The sequence below is a fragment of the Protopterus annectens genome, chromosome 9.part0 (genome assembly GCF_019279795.1).
Source record: "Protopterus annectens isolate FY-2018-M chromosome 9.part0, PAN1.0, whole genome shotgun sequence".
Taxonomy (NCBI): domain Eukaryota; kingdom Metazoa; phylum Chordata; order Ceratodontiformes; family Protopteridae; genus Protopterus; species Protopterus annectens.
Window position 1 is genome coordinate 406,218,025 of NC_056743.1, and position 15,428 is coordinate 406,233,452.

At 41.5% G+C, this 15,428-nt stretch overlaps 1 protein-coding gene across 7 annotated transcripts in view; it reads left to right on the forward strand.

Annotated features, from left to right (window-relative positions):
- Positions 1–15,428, forward strand: part of DMTN (dematin actin binding protein) — a 1,900,252-nt gene that overhangs the window by 560,683 nt on the left and 1,324,141 nt on the right. The window lies entirely within an intron of this gene.

A 15,428-nucleotide genomic window follows, 5' to 3' on the forward strand; every position in this document is an offset into this window, starting at 1 on the left:
TAATTGATTGATTAATTGATTTTTAAGGTATATAAGGGAGTGGTTTTGTATTATTATTTTGTACTCATTGAAGGCTGTGTTAGCCGAGGCGCTAAGTCTTGTTTTAAAGAATAAATCTACGTGGAATCATTGTCGTTGTTTCAAAATATATGGTAGTACCACTTGCCACCACCCAGCTAATAATTATCAGCTACATAAAGGCCCTTAAAATGTGTCCAATTATTACTGTGCAATAGTGTTATCCAATTGGTAGATGTGACTAATCAGTCAAAGCTTATTTGGAGTGACTTGGACAGTAAACTCTATAAATATGCAATGTACTCTAGAGCTTAAATTATCTCTACACAAACAAGCCACGGTTAAAGGTTTTAAAATATTTAATAATAAATAATTAAAACCACAATCCAATACTTTGTACTACAGTCAGTGCTAGTCAAGAGTTCAGAGATCACACAGAAATACTTAAAATAATTCAGTAGGACAGTTCTGACATCACAGAAAAATGTTTAGTCTAATCTTTCTAGCTATCCCTAAAAGAAAACACAAGTCTAAGATAACTTACAGAAGAAAACAGGCAGAGTACTGTGAGTTGGATAATCAAGACAAAAATGCTTAATGTCTTCTGATTCTCTCTGTTTAAATTGCTATTGCAGTTCTGATAAACATTACATCATCTTTTACACTTTCCTGGTGTTCCCAGGCTGACAGATTAATTGCATTTACATTCTTAAATCTCCCTTTTGTTATCTTGCAGCTGGTCAGGAAACAGAACAATAAAAATACATTTGCATGTTTAAATCTAGCAATTTAACTCTTGGTTAAAACAATAGAATTTCTTCATCTAGACCCCTCGGTACCATTGTCTACTTCAAGGGGTCACCACATGCTTTACTTTGGTCAGTAGAGTGCACTGTTGTCACATGTATTTCCAGTTCCACATGTAACAGCATTTCTTTACATTTAAGACAACAAGCCTGTAGTTTACATTTACAAATGACAGAATTATCTGCACAATTTTGTCTGGTTAGGCTGGCAGCCTTCACATTTCTCTACCAGTCTTCACAGATAGACACCTCCTTTTTCCTCAACAGAACTGCTGATATCCTTAACAATACATAGAAAATCTGCATAATTGTTCTCTACATCCCCCAGGTAATAGCAGCCCTATTCTAGAAGACATACTCTCCTGGATCACCCAAACATTTCAACATGAGACTATCATTTAGGAGACACCAACATAAACTGGGAACTAGCACATCTCGACTATCTGCTAGCAGCATCTGCCAGTATGTTTTTTCTCAACTAATCTCCAGCCCTACTAGGTACAACAATCTACACACTCAAAATTCTACCTTAGAATGGATCCTGATTTCCCATCCTTCTAATTTTACCAATGCTGGTAAATATCCAAACACCCTTAGTGATCACTTACCTGCCTTTACTACTTGAGTAAACACTTACCCTCCAAAAACTCACACCCTAAAATCAGTTAATCTCTCTAAATTCTCTAATGACAGGTTTAATGACCTACAATGCAAAATAAACTAGTCACCACTAAAGGTACCACCACTAAACAGGGCAGTACAATACTTTAATAACTTCATCCTAAAACTGCTAGATACCCTAGTTCCAGTTCGAACCAAAAAAATCAAAAACAATCCCATGCCCTGGCTAACTAAGGATTGTAAAAACCTAATAAAAAAAAGGGATGCAGCCTGGTCTCTATGAAAACAAAGTAATAAAGAACAAGATCTAATTACGTTTAAGCTATGTAACCAAGCTAAAATCTAGTTACCAAAGACAAACAGCTGTACTCTAATTGGCTGCAGCAGAAGCACAGAAGTAATTCAGAAAAAATTCTGTGCCACTATCACAACTCTATTCCACCCCAGAACAAAAAAGGAATGCAAGGTTGCAATAAACGCCCCTCCCTGTCAAATTGCCAAACAGTTTAACACCTTCTTCATAAAATCAGTAATTGATCTTATTACAATACCTTACTCCAATACCTGCCACTCTTCCTCTTTATCTACCCCTAATACTCCCCTTTCACCTGACCCAGACCCTCCTTACCACCATTGCACAGAACCACCTTCTGAGAACCATCCCACGTTCACTCTTCAACAGTACCCACAAGCCTCATAAAAAGATCACGGCACAAACTCAAACCCTGCTCTACTTCCACTGACAACCTCCCACCTGCATACCTAGGATCCCTACTTTGTATATTTTTTACTACTAACCTTTGTACAGGATCTACTAGTGGAACATTATTACAATATGCTGATGATTCCACAATAATCTGCACTGCTCTTACCCTACCTCAGCTTCTCTCTGATGCTCAACAAAGTTTCTGTGCTGTTGAATCCTGGCTTACCAACTGCCAGCTATTCTTCAACCCCCAGAAAAGTAAACTGCTTCTTTTTCAGCCAGAGAACTGTACTACTAATCTAAATAGCTTCATAATTGTCTCTGCTTACATCACCATTGAAACTGCCCACCACACCAAGTTACTGGGTGTAGATATAGATGATCACCTTCGGTTCGATCTTCACATTCAGCCAAACATAAAGAAAACCCACCTGAAACTTGGCACACTTTACAGAAACAAACACACACTAACCTCTTCTTCCAAAACCACCCTTGCTAAAACTTTCCTTCTACCCTCCTTATTTTATGGTGCACCAATACTTACCAATTTACAGAGCTCCTCTAGATCCAAAATGGAACAGTGCTATAACAAAGTGGCCAAGTTTGCCACTAACTCAAAAGCTAGAACCCATCACTGTTTGTCACAAAAGAAAAACTAAACTGGCTAGAATTCCACAACTACCTACTCTATACCCAGTTTCTAACACTACACAACATGGTCTACAAAACCCTAGCATGCCAAGCACTAAAAAACATCTTCACATCTTACAACCCTAACAGAACACTTAGGTCTGCAGATAAAGAGCTTCTCTATATACAAACCCTCTAAGACAGCTGGACAAAGCCTCTAGTCCCACTATGCTGCAAAAGCATAGAGCTCTCTTCCACTTACTGTGAGAACTACTACTAACCTACCTGCCTTTAAAACTGTACTGAAACAACACATGATGAACTCCTGGCTGTGCTCTTGCACTGATCCAGGCTAATGTCTTCTCCACATCAGACCAGACTGCAACTCTAATTCACTCTCTCTCCCTTGACTGTGTATCATTTACTTGCATATCTATATCAGTTACTTGAGTAGTTACCACCTACCTCATGTCAATGTACCTGCTTATTCGTAACTCAGAAATTTGTTGCTATCTGTATAAAGTCTTATTTTTTACATCTCAGTATGTAATTGTAACTCATGCTATTTTTATGTTATCTCTATAAAGTTTGTACGTCTGTATATAACTGGAGATTTTCTTCCTGGGCCCCTACTGAAAATGAGTTCTTTCTGACCCATTCGGACATTCCCAGTAAACAGGTGTCAAATATAAATATTCAGTGCATCCTGCTAACTGGGTGTGTGGCCTTTTACCACTTCTAGGTGTGGTACTATTTAAGCATCCAAAACTAAAGGGTAAGAAAAAAACATGACTTTGTTGTCTCAACATGAAATTCAGGTTTGAGGGTTCACATTTTCAGCCAGTTAAAAGTATGCAAGGTATTTTAACACAAACAGAACCATCTGTGAAGCTGGGATCTAGCCTGGTCCAGACACTTAGTTGCGATTTCTGTCATGTACATTATTAGTAAGCAATTGAGCAATGAACGGCATTTTGTGCCGGCATGAAATTCCATGAAAGTCCTTCCTTCCATGTGAAGAAAATCTGTGCTATTCTTATTTGGAATTCAATGTTCCCTTCCCTGTGATCCATCACAGTATGTTCATAGGTTCGTAGGTAGGTACTAGGCTATCTGCCCAAGGGCATTTATAAGCCTAGCCAGAATGTGTTGGCTTTCGCCTCCCTTTTAGATTAGTTTCCTGGGCCTCTGTCCAGCAGGGCCACTGATGTAATCCCAGGTGTAAATTTATGATTTCCCATCCACTCGTCAAGATTTCTCTTGAAAAGAGTCAGTGAGGGGCTTTGCTTAACATAGATTGGGATTCTATTCCAGAGTGAGGGAAGTCTCTGGGACAGGAATCTGTCCCTCCAGCATGTCCTATTAATTGTTGTGCTGAGGTTTACATCCCTAGAGTGTGTGGCTCTAAAGAGATTTGGTTTTCTTTAGGTGGAGCATGTCCATTAATTCAGGGTCAGACATGGCCTTATACATTAAGGCAGAGGTCTCCTCTGAGAAGGCGGTAAGCAGCCGAGTAGAGCTGGAGTTTCTTTAGCCGGGCTGCATAGGGCATCTGTTTGAGGCCCATGATCCTCTTGGTGAGGTACTTCTGGGGTCTTTCCAGCTGTTGCAGGTGTCGAGTAAGGTACATCCCAAATGGGGCATTGTACTCTATTATGGGCCTGATGAGTGATGAGTAGAGGGGCACAATAACCTCTTTTGATCTAGATGCGAACCCTTTTGTGATTAGGTGGGCTACATAGAAGGATTTTCTAACCACTTTGGCAATGTGATTGTCAAAGGAGAGGTTGCTATCTACTTGTGTCCCTAAGTTCCTAATTACATCTTCCGAACTTAGTGGACTACCTCCTGTGTGGTAGTTTGTGGGCACTTTGTTCTTACCAAAGGGGATGACTATGCACTTTTTGGCATTTAGCTTAAGGCCATGATTCTGACACCAGGTATTCGTCTCCGTGAGACCTTTTTGGAGGATGTCAGTGTCAGCCGGGGAGTCGATTATGGCCCCCAGTTTGCAGTCATCTGCAAACTTGGTCAGCCACAGTCCTCCCATGCTTGCCTGTACCTCAGAGAAGTATATACTGAACAGGAGGGGTCCCAGGACTGAGTCCTGTGGGACGCCACTTGTAACCGGTTTGGAGTCGGACATAGCACCCCCAACTCTGACCATGTGAGTTCTATCCATGAGCCAGTTTGCAACCCATCTCGTGACATAGGGGTTAATGTTCAAGCTAGTGAGCTTATCTATAATGCCTGAGTGGGGAATGGTGTTGAAGGCCTTTGCGAGGTCCAGGTAGGCTGTGTGGACTACCTTTCCTTCGTCTATGGCCTTGGTAACAGTTTCAAAGAAGTCAACCAGGTTTAAGAGGCAGGATCTGACTTTAACAAAGCCGAATTGGGTAGGGTCCAGTGTCTGGAGGTTCCCAATGTCTCTGTTAATGAGTTCCATGATGATGTGCTCCATGGCTTTGCAGACCAAGCTAGTCAGACTTATAGGGCGATAGTTCCCAGGGTCCATTGTGGCACCACCTTTGTGGAGCGGGATAACTATTGCTGTACGCCATTTTTGGGTACATAGCCTGTGGTGAGGCTGAGTTTGAACAGTGAGTTTAGGTGAGGGGTTAGATCATTTTGGAGCTCATGTAAGACGCAGCCTGGGATGCCATCCGGTCCCATTGATGCTGTGTTTTTTGCTTTGGAGAGGGCTGTTTTCACCTGTGTGTCTGTGATGTCTGGGGCTCTACAATCTTCTGGAATGGACACGGCCCTTTTGGGGGTGAGGGGGGGTAAAGTCTGCACTGAACCTGTCAGCCAGGATGTTGGCAATGTCAGTTGGTTCACTGTATTTATTGTCATTTTGCACTAGCTCAGAGCATATCTGGGAGTTTCCACTTAGGTTATTGACATAGCTAAAGAAGGCTTTGTGATTATCTTTAGTGTCTTTGGCAATTTTTCTTTCGAAGTTGGCTTTGGATGATTTTATGAGTGATCGTATCTTCTTGCTGGTACTGATTAGGGATGCCTTCCCTTTTTGGGATTTTGCTCTATCCTGCAATAGTTTCCTCCTTCTGTTGTAGAGCTTATTTATGGCTGGGGTCCACCAGACTGGTTTCCTCATTTTGGAGGAGTGAGTCCTTGTTTTGCTTGGGATGGCTCGATTATGCATTCCTGTAGATGCACATAGAAAGCTTTTGAAAAAGATTCTGTGGTTTGGGCTGCATTTTCCCCTAGCAATGGGGTTTTGAAACTTTCCACCTCAGTCCTGAGAAGTGTGAAGTTTGCTTTTGAAAAGTTTTTTTTACAGTGGTTACCTTGACTGGGGGTGGGGTCGGGATGTGGATGCCTAGTGTGATTAGTTTATGGTCTGATCTTACCAGCGACGGGTTTACATCTGGTGTGGAACATTGATCTCCCATGTTGGTGATGATCAAGTCCAATATGTTGTCAACTCTTGTGGGAGTGGTAATCAGTTGTTCCAGGGCGTTTGAGTTTATAAACTCTAGGAAACATTGGGCAAAGGAGTTTGTACTTGAATAATTTTCCCAGTCTATGTTAGGGTAGTTGAAATCACCCAATACCATGGTGTTGGGTAGGATTTTCTTATTTTCCAGTGTTCTCAGGAATGCTGAGTGGGAGTCCTGAGACAAGGTGGGTGATCTATAGCAGGCTACAAACTGAAAAACAGTTTTGCCCACTGTTAGTTGCACATGGATGGTCTCTGAGGCCTCTTGCTGTGTTACTAGCCTGGAGGTGTGGGAATCCTTGATGAAAATGGATACACCCCCGCCTTTTGTATTTCGGTCCAGGTTTTGGAGTCGAAAGGTATGGTAAGAGTTGTAGCCTAGTAGTGCTGGAGTGCTCATTGGAGCCTTGAACCAGGTTTCTGTTACTGCACATATATCAATTCCCTCATTACTGAGGAGCGCCTCGAGTGCGTGCATTTTGAGGTTTAGACTTCTGGCATTGAGTAGCATTACCCTCAGTTTTTGGTTGCTTGTGTTGTTTATGGAGGTGGGTTTGTCTTTTGAGCCTTGCCTAAAAAAGACACTATGGGGTCGGCAAGAGCCTTGGCCAATATTCAAAAGCCCAAGGGCGACAGGTGCAAGCCATCTCTGGCGAAGCAGCGAGGCTTGTTGAGCATGTCATCCCAGGCTGACAAACACTGGGTCCCCTTTGAATGACACCAAAAGCTTAGCCAATTGTTAAAATTGATCATTTTATCTTTATACTGTGGCATCATTCTTGGTGAGGGCTCAGGGTCAAGGTCATACCGGCCTGGGCTACATGATCTGAGAGCTCCTCTATGTCTCTCTTCATGTAGTCCAGGGAGGTACATCTCAGGTCGTTCACACCAACATGGACAATGACAGAGTCATATTTATACCTGTTGTGGAGTGACCTGAGTGCATGTGTTATGTTCAGTCTAGTGAGTGGGATGTCAGTGTACCTGACAATAGAGTCACCTATTACCCCTTAAGGGCTGTGGTTGCGTGGCACATTGACCTTGTGAAGTATGTGATATGTTCTTGTTGTTGGGGCGTGGAGGTTGTTTGGATGCCTGCTTTGGAGGTCTCTGCTGCTTTGGCAGATTTCTATTTAGAGCCTCCGAGTATGTTTTTTTTTTTTTTATGTGTGTTATTGACTGGTGCAGAAACGATTGGTCTATGTGAGACTGGTAGTGTTGTACAAGTGTTTTCCTTCTCCTCATGACTGACTGTTGCAATCTTGGGTTGAGAGAGCTTTGCCTCCAGTCTGGCTGTAAAGTTGCATCTCTTGCATACATTTGTGTTTGTTGGAAGGAGGAGAGGGTTGTCTGTGTACATGAGGCAATTGTAACATTGCCTCAAGATGCCCAGATTCACCAGCTGGACTGGAGAGTACACCTGAAACTGCCCTTTGGACATGCCTGCACAGATAAAGTGAAGTTATACTGATTGTCCGGTTAGGGACGAATAGAGAGCCCTGTACTTCTGTATAGTATAGGGGGTAGTGCTAGCATTTCTTGGTACTTACTAGTAGATTTGGGCAAGTGCTGGACTTAAAAAGAACTGGTTTGAGTGCTTTAGTTAAAAGTTTGACCTCTTCCTAGGGAAAATTTGAAGAGCAGACTTCGTGGAGCCAGGAATAGTTTAACCTTAGCTAACCAGTGCTGCGCGGAGGTGCACAATGTGCAAAACCTCGCAAAACTGTGCAAATGCAGAACCTGAAAACTGGACTAGACTAGCTTAGAAAAGGCGGGAAAAAGAATTTTTTTCGTTTTTTTTTTTTTTTTTTTTTTTTTTTTTACAGATAGTACAGTGAAAATCACAGAAACACTTTAAATGCTTTAGACAGGCTAGCACACTTGAGTGTGTAGCCTACAACAGTTAAATAGATGCTTTCAACACAAAAAAAGACTTTAAATGATTTTAAAAGTGCAAAACAGCAAAAAAGCAGGTATTTCAGCAGTAAATAGCTTTTTAGAGTACAGAAATGCTAGTAGATCGCGTTTTAGGTGAAAACTAGCAGTTGCAGGAAAAAAAATGCAGAAAACATACTTAAATCAGTTGAAAGTCTCTCTTTGTCTCTCTGCTGCTTGTAGTACTCTGCAGGACACCACAAGGAGCTTAGCTGAGTTGAATACAGGTGCAAAACCACACAAATGCGGGTTTTAAGGCAGGGAGATGAAAGAAATACAAATTAGCCCAAAGCGGACAATAAACTACTAGTTGCTGGGCTGAGACCACTCCTCCAGGGACAGATAGGCTGCTCAAAGCTCCCCACTCTCACTGGTGAACAGAGAAACTTCCTCCTATCCAAGTAAGGATATGGGCAACACAGGAACTTGTACCACAGCCCTGAATTCAGTGGAACCTGAAAACTGGACTAGACTAGCTTAGAAAAGGGAGGAAAAAGAATATTTTTTTTTTTCTTTTTTTTACAGATAGTACAGTGAATTACACAGAAACACTTTAAATGCTTTAGACAGGCTAGCACACTTGAGTGTGTAGCGTACAACAGTTAAACAGATACTTTCAACACAAAAAAAGACTTTAAATGACTTTAAAAGTGCAAAACAGCAAAAAAGCAGGTATTTCAGCAGTAAATAGCTTTTTAGAGTACAGAAATGCTAGTAGATCGCGTTTTAGGCGAAAACTAGCAGTTGCAGGAAAAAATGCAGAAAAATTACTTAAATAAGTTGAAAGTCTCTCTTTGTCTCTCTGCTGCTTGTAGTACTCTGCAGGACACCACAAATACTGTTCAACAAGTCATCAGAGGAAAAAGTGTACAGTAAAAGTTTCATCCAGGAAGGAACCAATGCAGATGGAAAATAATTTACATACATTAGAGCACAGCAAAAATACAACGGTCTTGCAACCAAACCATTCTCAGAAAAATCTTTAAGGGAATACCATTCATTCAACTAATAATGATACATAAAAGCAGCCCTGATGAATTAAGAACTCATCTCTTCTCCACCCCCATAAAACAGCATAGCATTGATTGAAATTCCAATTACTAACTAATAGATAAAAACAACCTTGATGAATTAAGAACTTGCATCTCTCTCTTTCTCTAACCACCTCCCTGTTAATCTATGTAGTATTCACTGAAAGTCCAGTCAGTAGAAATAATCAAGTAATAGTAGATAAAAACTGCCTTGATGAATTAAGAACTCGTATCTATCCACCCTGTAAAACAATCAACATATTCCTTAACTGCCCTATTTAACAACAACAGATACACAATAACTGACATTGGCAGCAATGGCAGGAAAATACCCCTCACAATTTTGTGTCTGTGCCATGGATTCACTACAAATTAGACACTTCTCATCATAATCAGGTACAAATCCAGAAATAGACAGGGGCGCTTAAAATATCAATACTTTTAACTTGAGTCTGTCACATAATAAGAGAGTGTGAATTAATATATACATTTTATGAAGTAAAAAAGTGTATTGTAAGTCTAGTTATTGCCATTGTTTATTAAGTGCAGTTCACCATCTGTTTCTCCAAAAAGGTAATTTGGTAATTGTGTCCAACACCAACTGTACTTATGTATTACTTGTTAATTTGAAATATCCACCAGTCCACCACCTGTCCTGTCCATAACACACCAGTCCATCTACAGTCCTGTCCACCACACAATAATTGATGAGCAGATTCTGATCTGGAGTTACTTATAGTAAATAAATCCAGAAATAACAATCAGACAGTGATATTCAGGGACACTTAAATATCAATACTCTCTTAATTTGAGTCATTCAGAGAATAAGTGAATGTGAACTAATACATATTTTTTCTGACATACAAAAAAAGTCTATATTATTATTCTTAATTTCTTTCTAATCACTGACATTATATATCAAGTGTAATTCTTCACAGCCTGTACTGAAAAGGGTAATTGTGTAAAAAAGCCTATAAGCCAGACTACTACATTGATTTGCATTACATTTTAATTTGACAGATTCGCCAGACCAGTCAGCCCACCATGCCATTTAACTGTTCAGACTTCTGTCTCATTTTTCATGTGTTTCTCATAAAATGTGTGGGTTTCTGGCAAAGACTGGTAATTGAAGTAATTAAATAATGGCAGACATTTCCTCCTCCTCATCATCAGACCCCTTTTTTCCAATTTTCTACATGGAGTCGTGGAATCGTGTTAAATGTTGCCATCTCTCTTAATTCAACACCACACTCCTGCCTTCTTTGACACTCATGCCTGACTGTCACAGATCTTTAACACAATCCATCCACCTCTTTGCTGGATGTCCTCACTTTCTGTTACCTTCTTCCTGCCTATCCCAAGTCATCTTCACCAGATTGTCTTCTGCTTTTCTGCAAATGTCCAAACCACCGTAATCTGTTCTCTTTGATCTTTTCTGCAGTTGGAGCTTTGACTTCTGCTTTTATGTCCTCATTTCTTCGTCTGTCCCACAGAGTGCATCCTACCACCCTTCTCAGGCACTTCATTTCCATCACCTCTAGCTTTGTCATCTGCTCTGCCTTTACTACCCAGGTTTCTGTACCATACAGTAGTACTGGTCACACCACTGTCTTGTACACCTTACTTTTCAGCTTCTTTGGCATTCTTCTGTCATAGATTACACTTGACACTCTATGCCATTTGGCTGCAGCCCCTCTGATTCTAGCTTTGACCTCTTCATTCAGACTTCCCTTCTCCTCAACCAACCCTCCCATATACTTGAAGCTATTTACCTGATCCATTATCTTCCCTTCTCTCTCAGTTATCAGTTTCTTCTGATTTCCCCAGTTTGCTGCCATTACCACTGCCTTATCTGTGCTTAGTTTCATCCCATGTGTCTTCAGTTTTGCATTCCATTGCTCTATATTTTGCTGGAGCTCTTGCTCAGAGTCTGCCTGTAATGCCACATCGTTTGCATACAGCAACTTTGTTGATCTGTGCCCCCCAACCCGTTTGCTAATGTAGTCCACCACCAGTATGAACAGCAGTGGGCTCGGAGCTGAACCCTGGTGTACACCTACTCCAAGACATTTCCTGTCCTTCAGAAAATGCATGCTAACAGAAAGCCTGATAAACCTAGCAGGCTGCAGCCTTCTAACTTTATAAGAGCAATATTTAAATCTGTCACTATTTTTTGGCCTATGTCCCACCACCATTATTGAGAAATCAGTGAATAATGACATACATTTCAGTTTAAGACTTTATATCCTTCAGAAATTTCACACTAACACAATTCCTGTAATTCTAGCAATGTTCTACAGTTATAAAAGCAATATTTAAAGTTTGTCTTTAACGTGGTAATGATGAGGTTCACCCTGTCTTACAGCAAGACACGTTGCAGGTATACAAGCACAAAACAGGTTGTTGTTGGCCACAGTCCATCTCTGACTGCTGGTCTGGAACTGAAATGAACAGAGTAGTGCTCTCAGCGAAGCCAGCAACTAGCCAAGTCACTTAATTTTTTTCTAAGTTCATGCTAGTGCCCACAGTGAGAGATTTATTTAAACAAGAAATAAAAAAAACACTCGCTGTGGGTGCCAGAGATAAAGAGATAAAGCCCTGTGAATGCCTTCTCTGCACTGCCCCTCCACGTGCGCAGCCAGTCATGGGTTTTTGGGGCATTGCCATTCGTGATGAAGTAAAAGGGGACAGGAGGCACTCTAGAATGTTTTGGGCATCAGTGTAGGAAGCTTTTTGTTCTTAATTTCTGTTTCCATTAAAGGGAAATAAAAATATATTATAAAAATGTACTTATTTCTTTAGTGTTGATTGTTATTATTATATTTCCAGGATAAAGTTAATGCACTGTTTCTTCCTTCTTTTATTTTATTTTCTGAGGAAAGATGTTTCAGGGACAGAGCAGCTACTTCAACTGGAGGAGATTACTTCTTTTGAGTCTTGTTCATGAGTGGGAGCATAGGGTTCTGGGAGATTGACCAGAAGAGGATGCCCCAGTAATGACAATTCAAGGACTGTAAGATTGACCAGAAGAGGGTGCCCCAGCAGTGACAATTCAGGGACTGTAAGACTGACCAGAAGAGGGTGCCCCAGCAGTGACAATGCAGGCAATGTACTGGACTGCAAAGCAAAAGTGAGGGCTCAGACAATTCACAAATCAGTATGTGCACCTATCCTCAACTTTGGACATAAGCTTTAGGAGACCAGAAGGATAATATCACAGATACAGGTGCCAGAAATGAAGCACCTTTGCAAGGACTCAGGATTCACTCTCCATGATAGACTGAGAAGCTCAGCAAACCAGAAGCACCTCAGATAGAGCCTCTGTTCTCCTTCATGATAGAAGCCTGTTGAGCTGATCTTGGCACCTGTTGAAGATACCCTCCTTGGGTGTGTGGTACAGCTGATATATCAGACACAGTTCACTAGCTAGAGGTCCTGCCTTGGACAGACTCAGGACATGTGGGACTTGTATCACTCAGCTTGCTGAAGAAAGTACAGTTGTATAAAATCTTACCGTAACAGTAGATGTCCTTCTCTTCACTGTTGGAGTATTCATAACTAAAGGGTTCTTCAGCCAAGGGCATCCCAACTTCTGGCCAGTATACCAAAGCCTTTATTATTTACAGGTGCCATACATGACATATACACTCTTTGCGAAAGGTGTAGGGCATAAAGGTGACATACAGATGCACACACTCATCAATGAAAAAGCCCCATGAGGAACAGAATGTCCCTAGGGACAAGGAAAAATATGTGCATCCAGAAGAAGAAAAGGGAGAAGAGTCCCTCGGCCAGGAGGACAGGAAAGAACAGGCTAGAGCAGAGGAGGCAGGAGGGAGGGAGGAAGTGAATACTACAAAAGTGAAGCTTCTTCTCAACTCTCTGTCTCACTGCAAACATCAGGTCAGATGTGCTGCATCCTGATCTGAATCTGAACTGCTCATCTTTCATCTTACTTTCTTTTGTCCTGTCTTACTTTTGTTTATCAATAACTATCTCCATGACATTCATGCAGTGTGACAGGAGTTTGCTACCTCCTCACTGTCCACAGTTGTGGATGTCCCCTTTGTTTTTGTACACTGGCACTGGTATGGTTCTTCTCTAGTCATTTAGGATATACCTTGCTCTCTACACTGCTATGAGTACCCTCAGGAGCCATTTCTTCCCATCTCACCCAGCATCTTTATCATATCTGCTGTGACCTCATCTGAGTCTTCAGTTTTCTCTGGCTTCATTTTCTTTAGTGCTGTTCTTACTTCTTCTAGGGTGGGTCCCTCCTCTTCTTTCATTGAAGGCTGCTTTGTGTGGTTTTCATCATTCAAAAGCTGCTGGAAGCAGTCGTTGCATTTGCCTTTGATGTCCTATAGATAGGTTGTTGCTGGCATCTCTTTTGAAGGATATCTGACCATCTTCTTTATCTTTCTGTCTTTTCCTTTCATCCTGATAGTTTCTTTGTGACATCCACTGAGTCACTTTCCAGAAGTCAGTAGAGTGCCTCTGATGCCTTGTTCTTTGCTATTACAACTCCTCTCTTAGCCTTTTCATTAACCAACCAATATTCCTTCTTAGCCTGGTCTATCTTTTCTATCTCCCACTTTTTCTTGCACTCCTCTTTTCCTTTGTTGACTTCCTGGACTGCTGTATTCCACCACCAGCTTTCCTTATATACCTTATTTCCATACCTAGCTTGGCCACATACTTGTTCTGTAGTCCTCACAAATGCTGCTTTGAGAGCTGCCATTCTACTTCAACTCCAACTATTTTGTCTTCTTCCTGTGGTGTTAGAGCCCTGAATAATTCTTTGAACTCTTTTGCTTTCTCTCCAGCCAGCTTCCGGGTCTTCAGATCAGTCTCTGTTGATCTTGGAGTCTTCTCTGCCCATTGCTTGCAGCTGATTCTAGCAACTGTGGGCTAACTGCTTCACAAGGGATAACTTTGCAATCACTGATTCTACTCGATGCCCATTCCTTACTAGGACGAAGTCTATCCAAGTTGCATATTAGTCATTCTTGTATGGGATCTTGCGACTGTCAGTCTTGTTGAACCACATGTTGGCCACTCTCAAGCCAATTGGCAGGCAAATGTCTAGAGTGGCCTCTTCTACTTTATTTTTGTTGCCCCACCCATGTGGGACCTAGGCATTCCTCATATCCTGTTCTGCCTTTCCCGATATGTGCATTCAGGCTACCCATTAACACTACTAATTCATGTTATCTTGCTTTATCTAGTAGGTCCTGCAACTGTTGTCTGAATTCGCTCATTCCTTTACTATCACAACCCTGTTGTGGAGCACAAGTTGAGATTATGAATACTGCCATTTCCTTACACTGGCATCTGGTTGCCATGAGTCTGTCACTAATTCTGATGACATCCCTCACTGTCTTTTTAAGCCTCTTCTTCACCACAATTCCCCAAACAATTACTGGACTGTCCTTCTCCTTGGATCCCAAGCCAAGTACTTTTGATGCACTGCCCTTTCATCTTGTCTCTTGGATATATACTGCCATGCCATCAACTTCCAAGTAAATTAATGTACACCGAGTGTGTCAGTTGTTAGTTCGTGACTGACATGTTGATTGGTTTTATGTCCAGCTTTCGCTCAACAGAGCTGTCCCAGGTAGCTAAAGCTGTGCAACTGGACACCAACCAGACAATACCTTATTGACTCAGGGTTGCTGGACTTTATGGCAGGCACACACTGACCAATAGGGACATACATACCCCTCCCACCATTAGCATGGGTCCCTAGTTTCAGTTGAAGTAGGTCAGGTCCTCAACCTACTTATCACTGGGAAATACCCATGCCCATGTGGATACATTAGTCAACATGACCGAATCACCTAGAGACAACTTTTACACTGTCAAGTGGCTAGCCCTGACACAGTGCTCAGTATGTGATCCATGTTATGCTGTCTTAAGGATATTGTGCACCATCTAGAGTCTGTGTTGCGCATACAACTCCATTCTTGGGTGAGTTTGAGATGGAAACACTTGGCATGTTTTTGGGAGGTGGGAGAGACACCAGAGAGTCACAGGTAGAACATGCAGACTCCATACAGGAATTGGCCAAAGGTTAGGAATGAACTTTGTACATGGGAGATGAAAACCTTAACTGTTGTGCCAAATGGTTGTCAGATGTGTTTGGTGAAAAAGCAGTACGTTTGCAGGTCAGATTGTTCTTAATAAGGTTCAAGGTGCTTCCTCCATTGCACTTGCTTGGT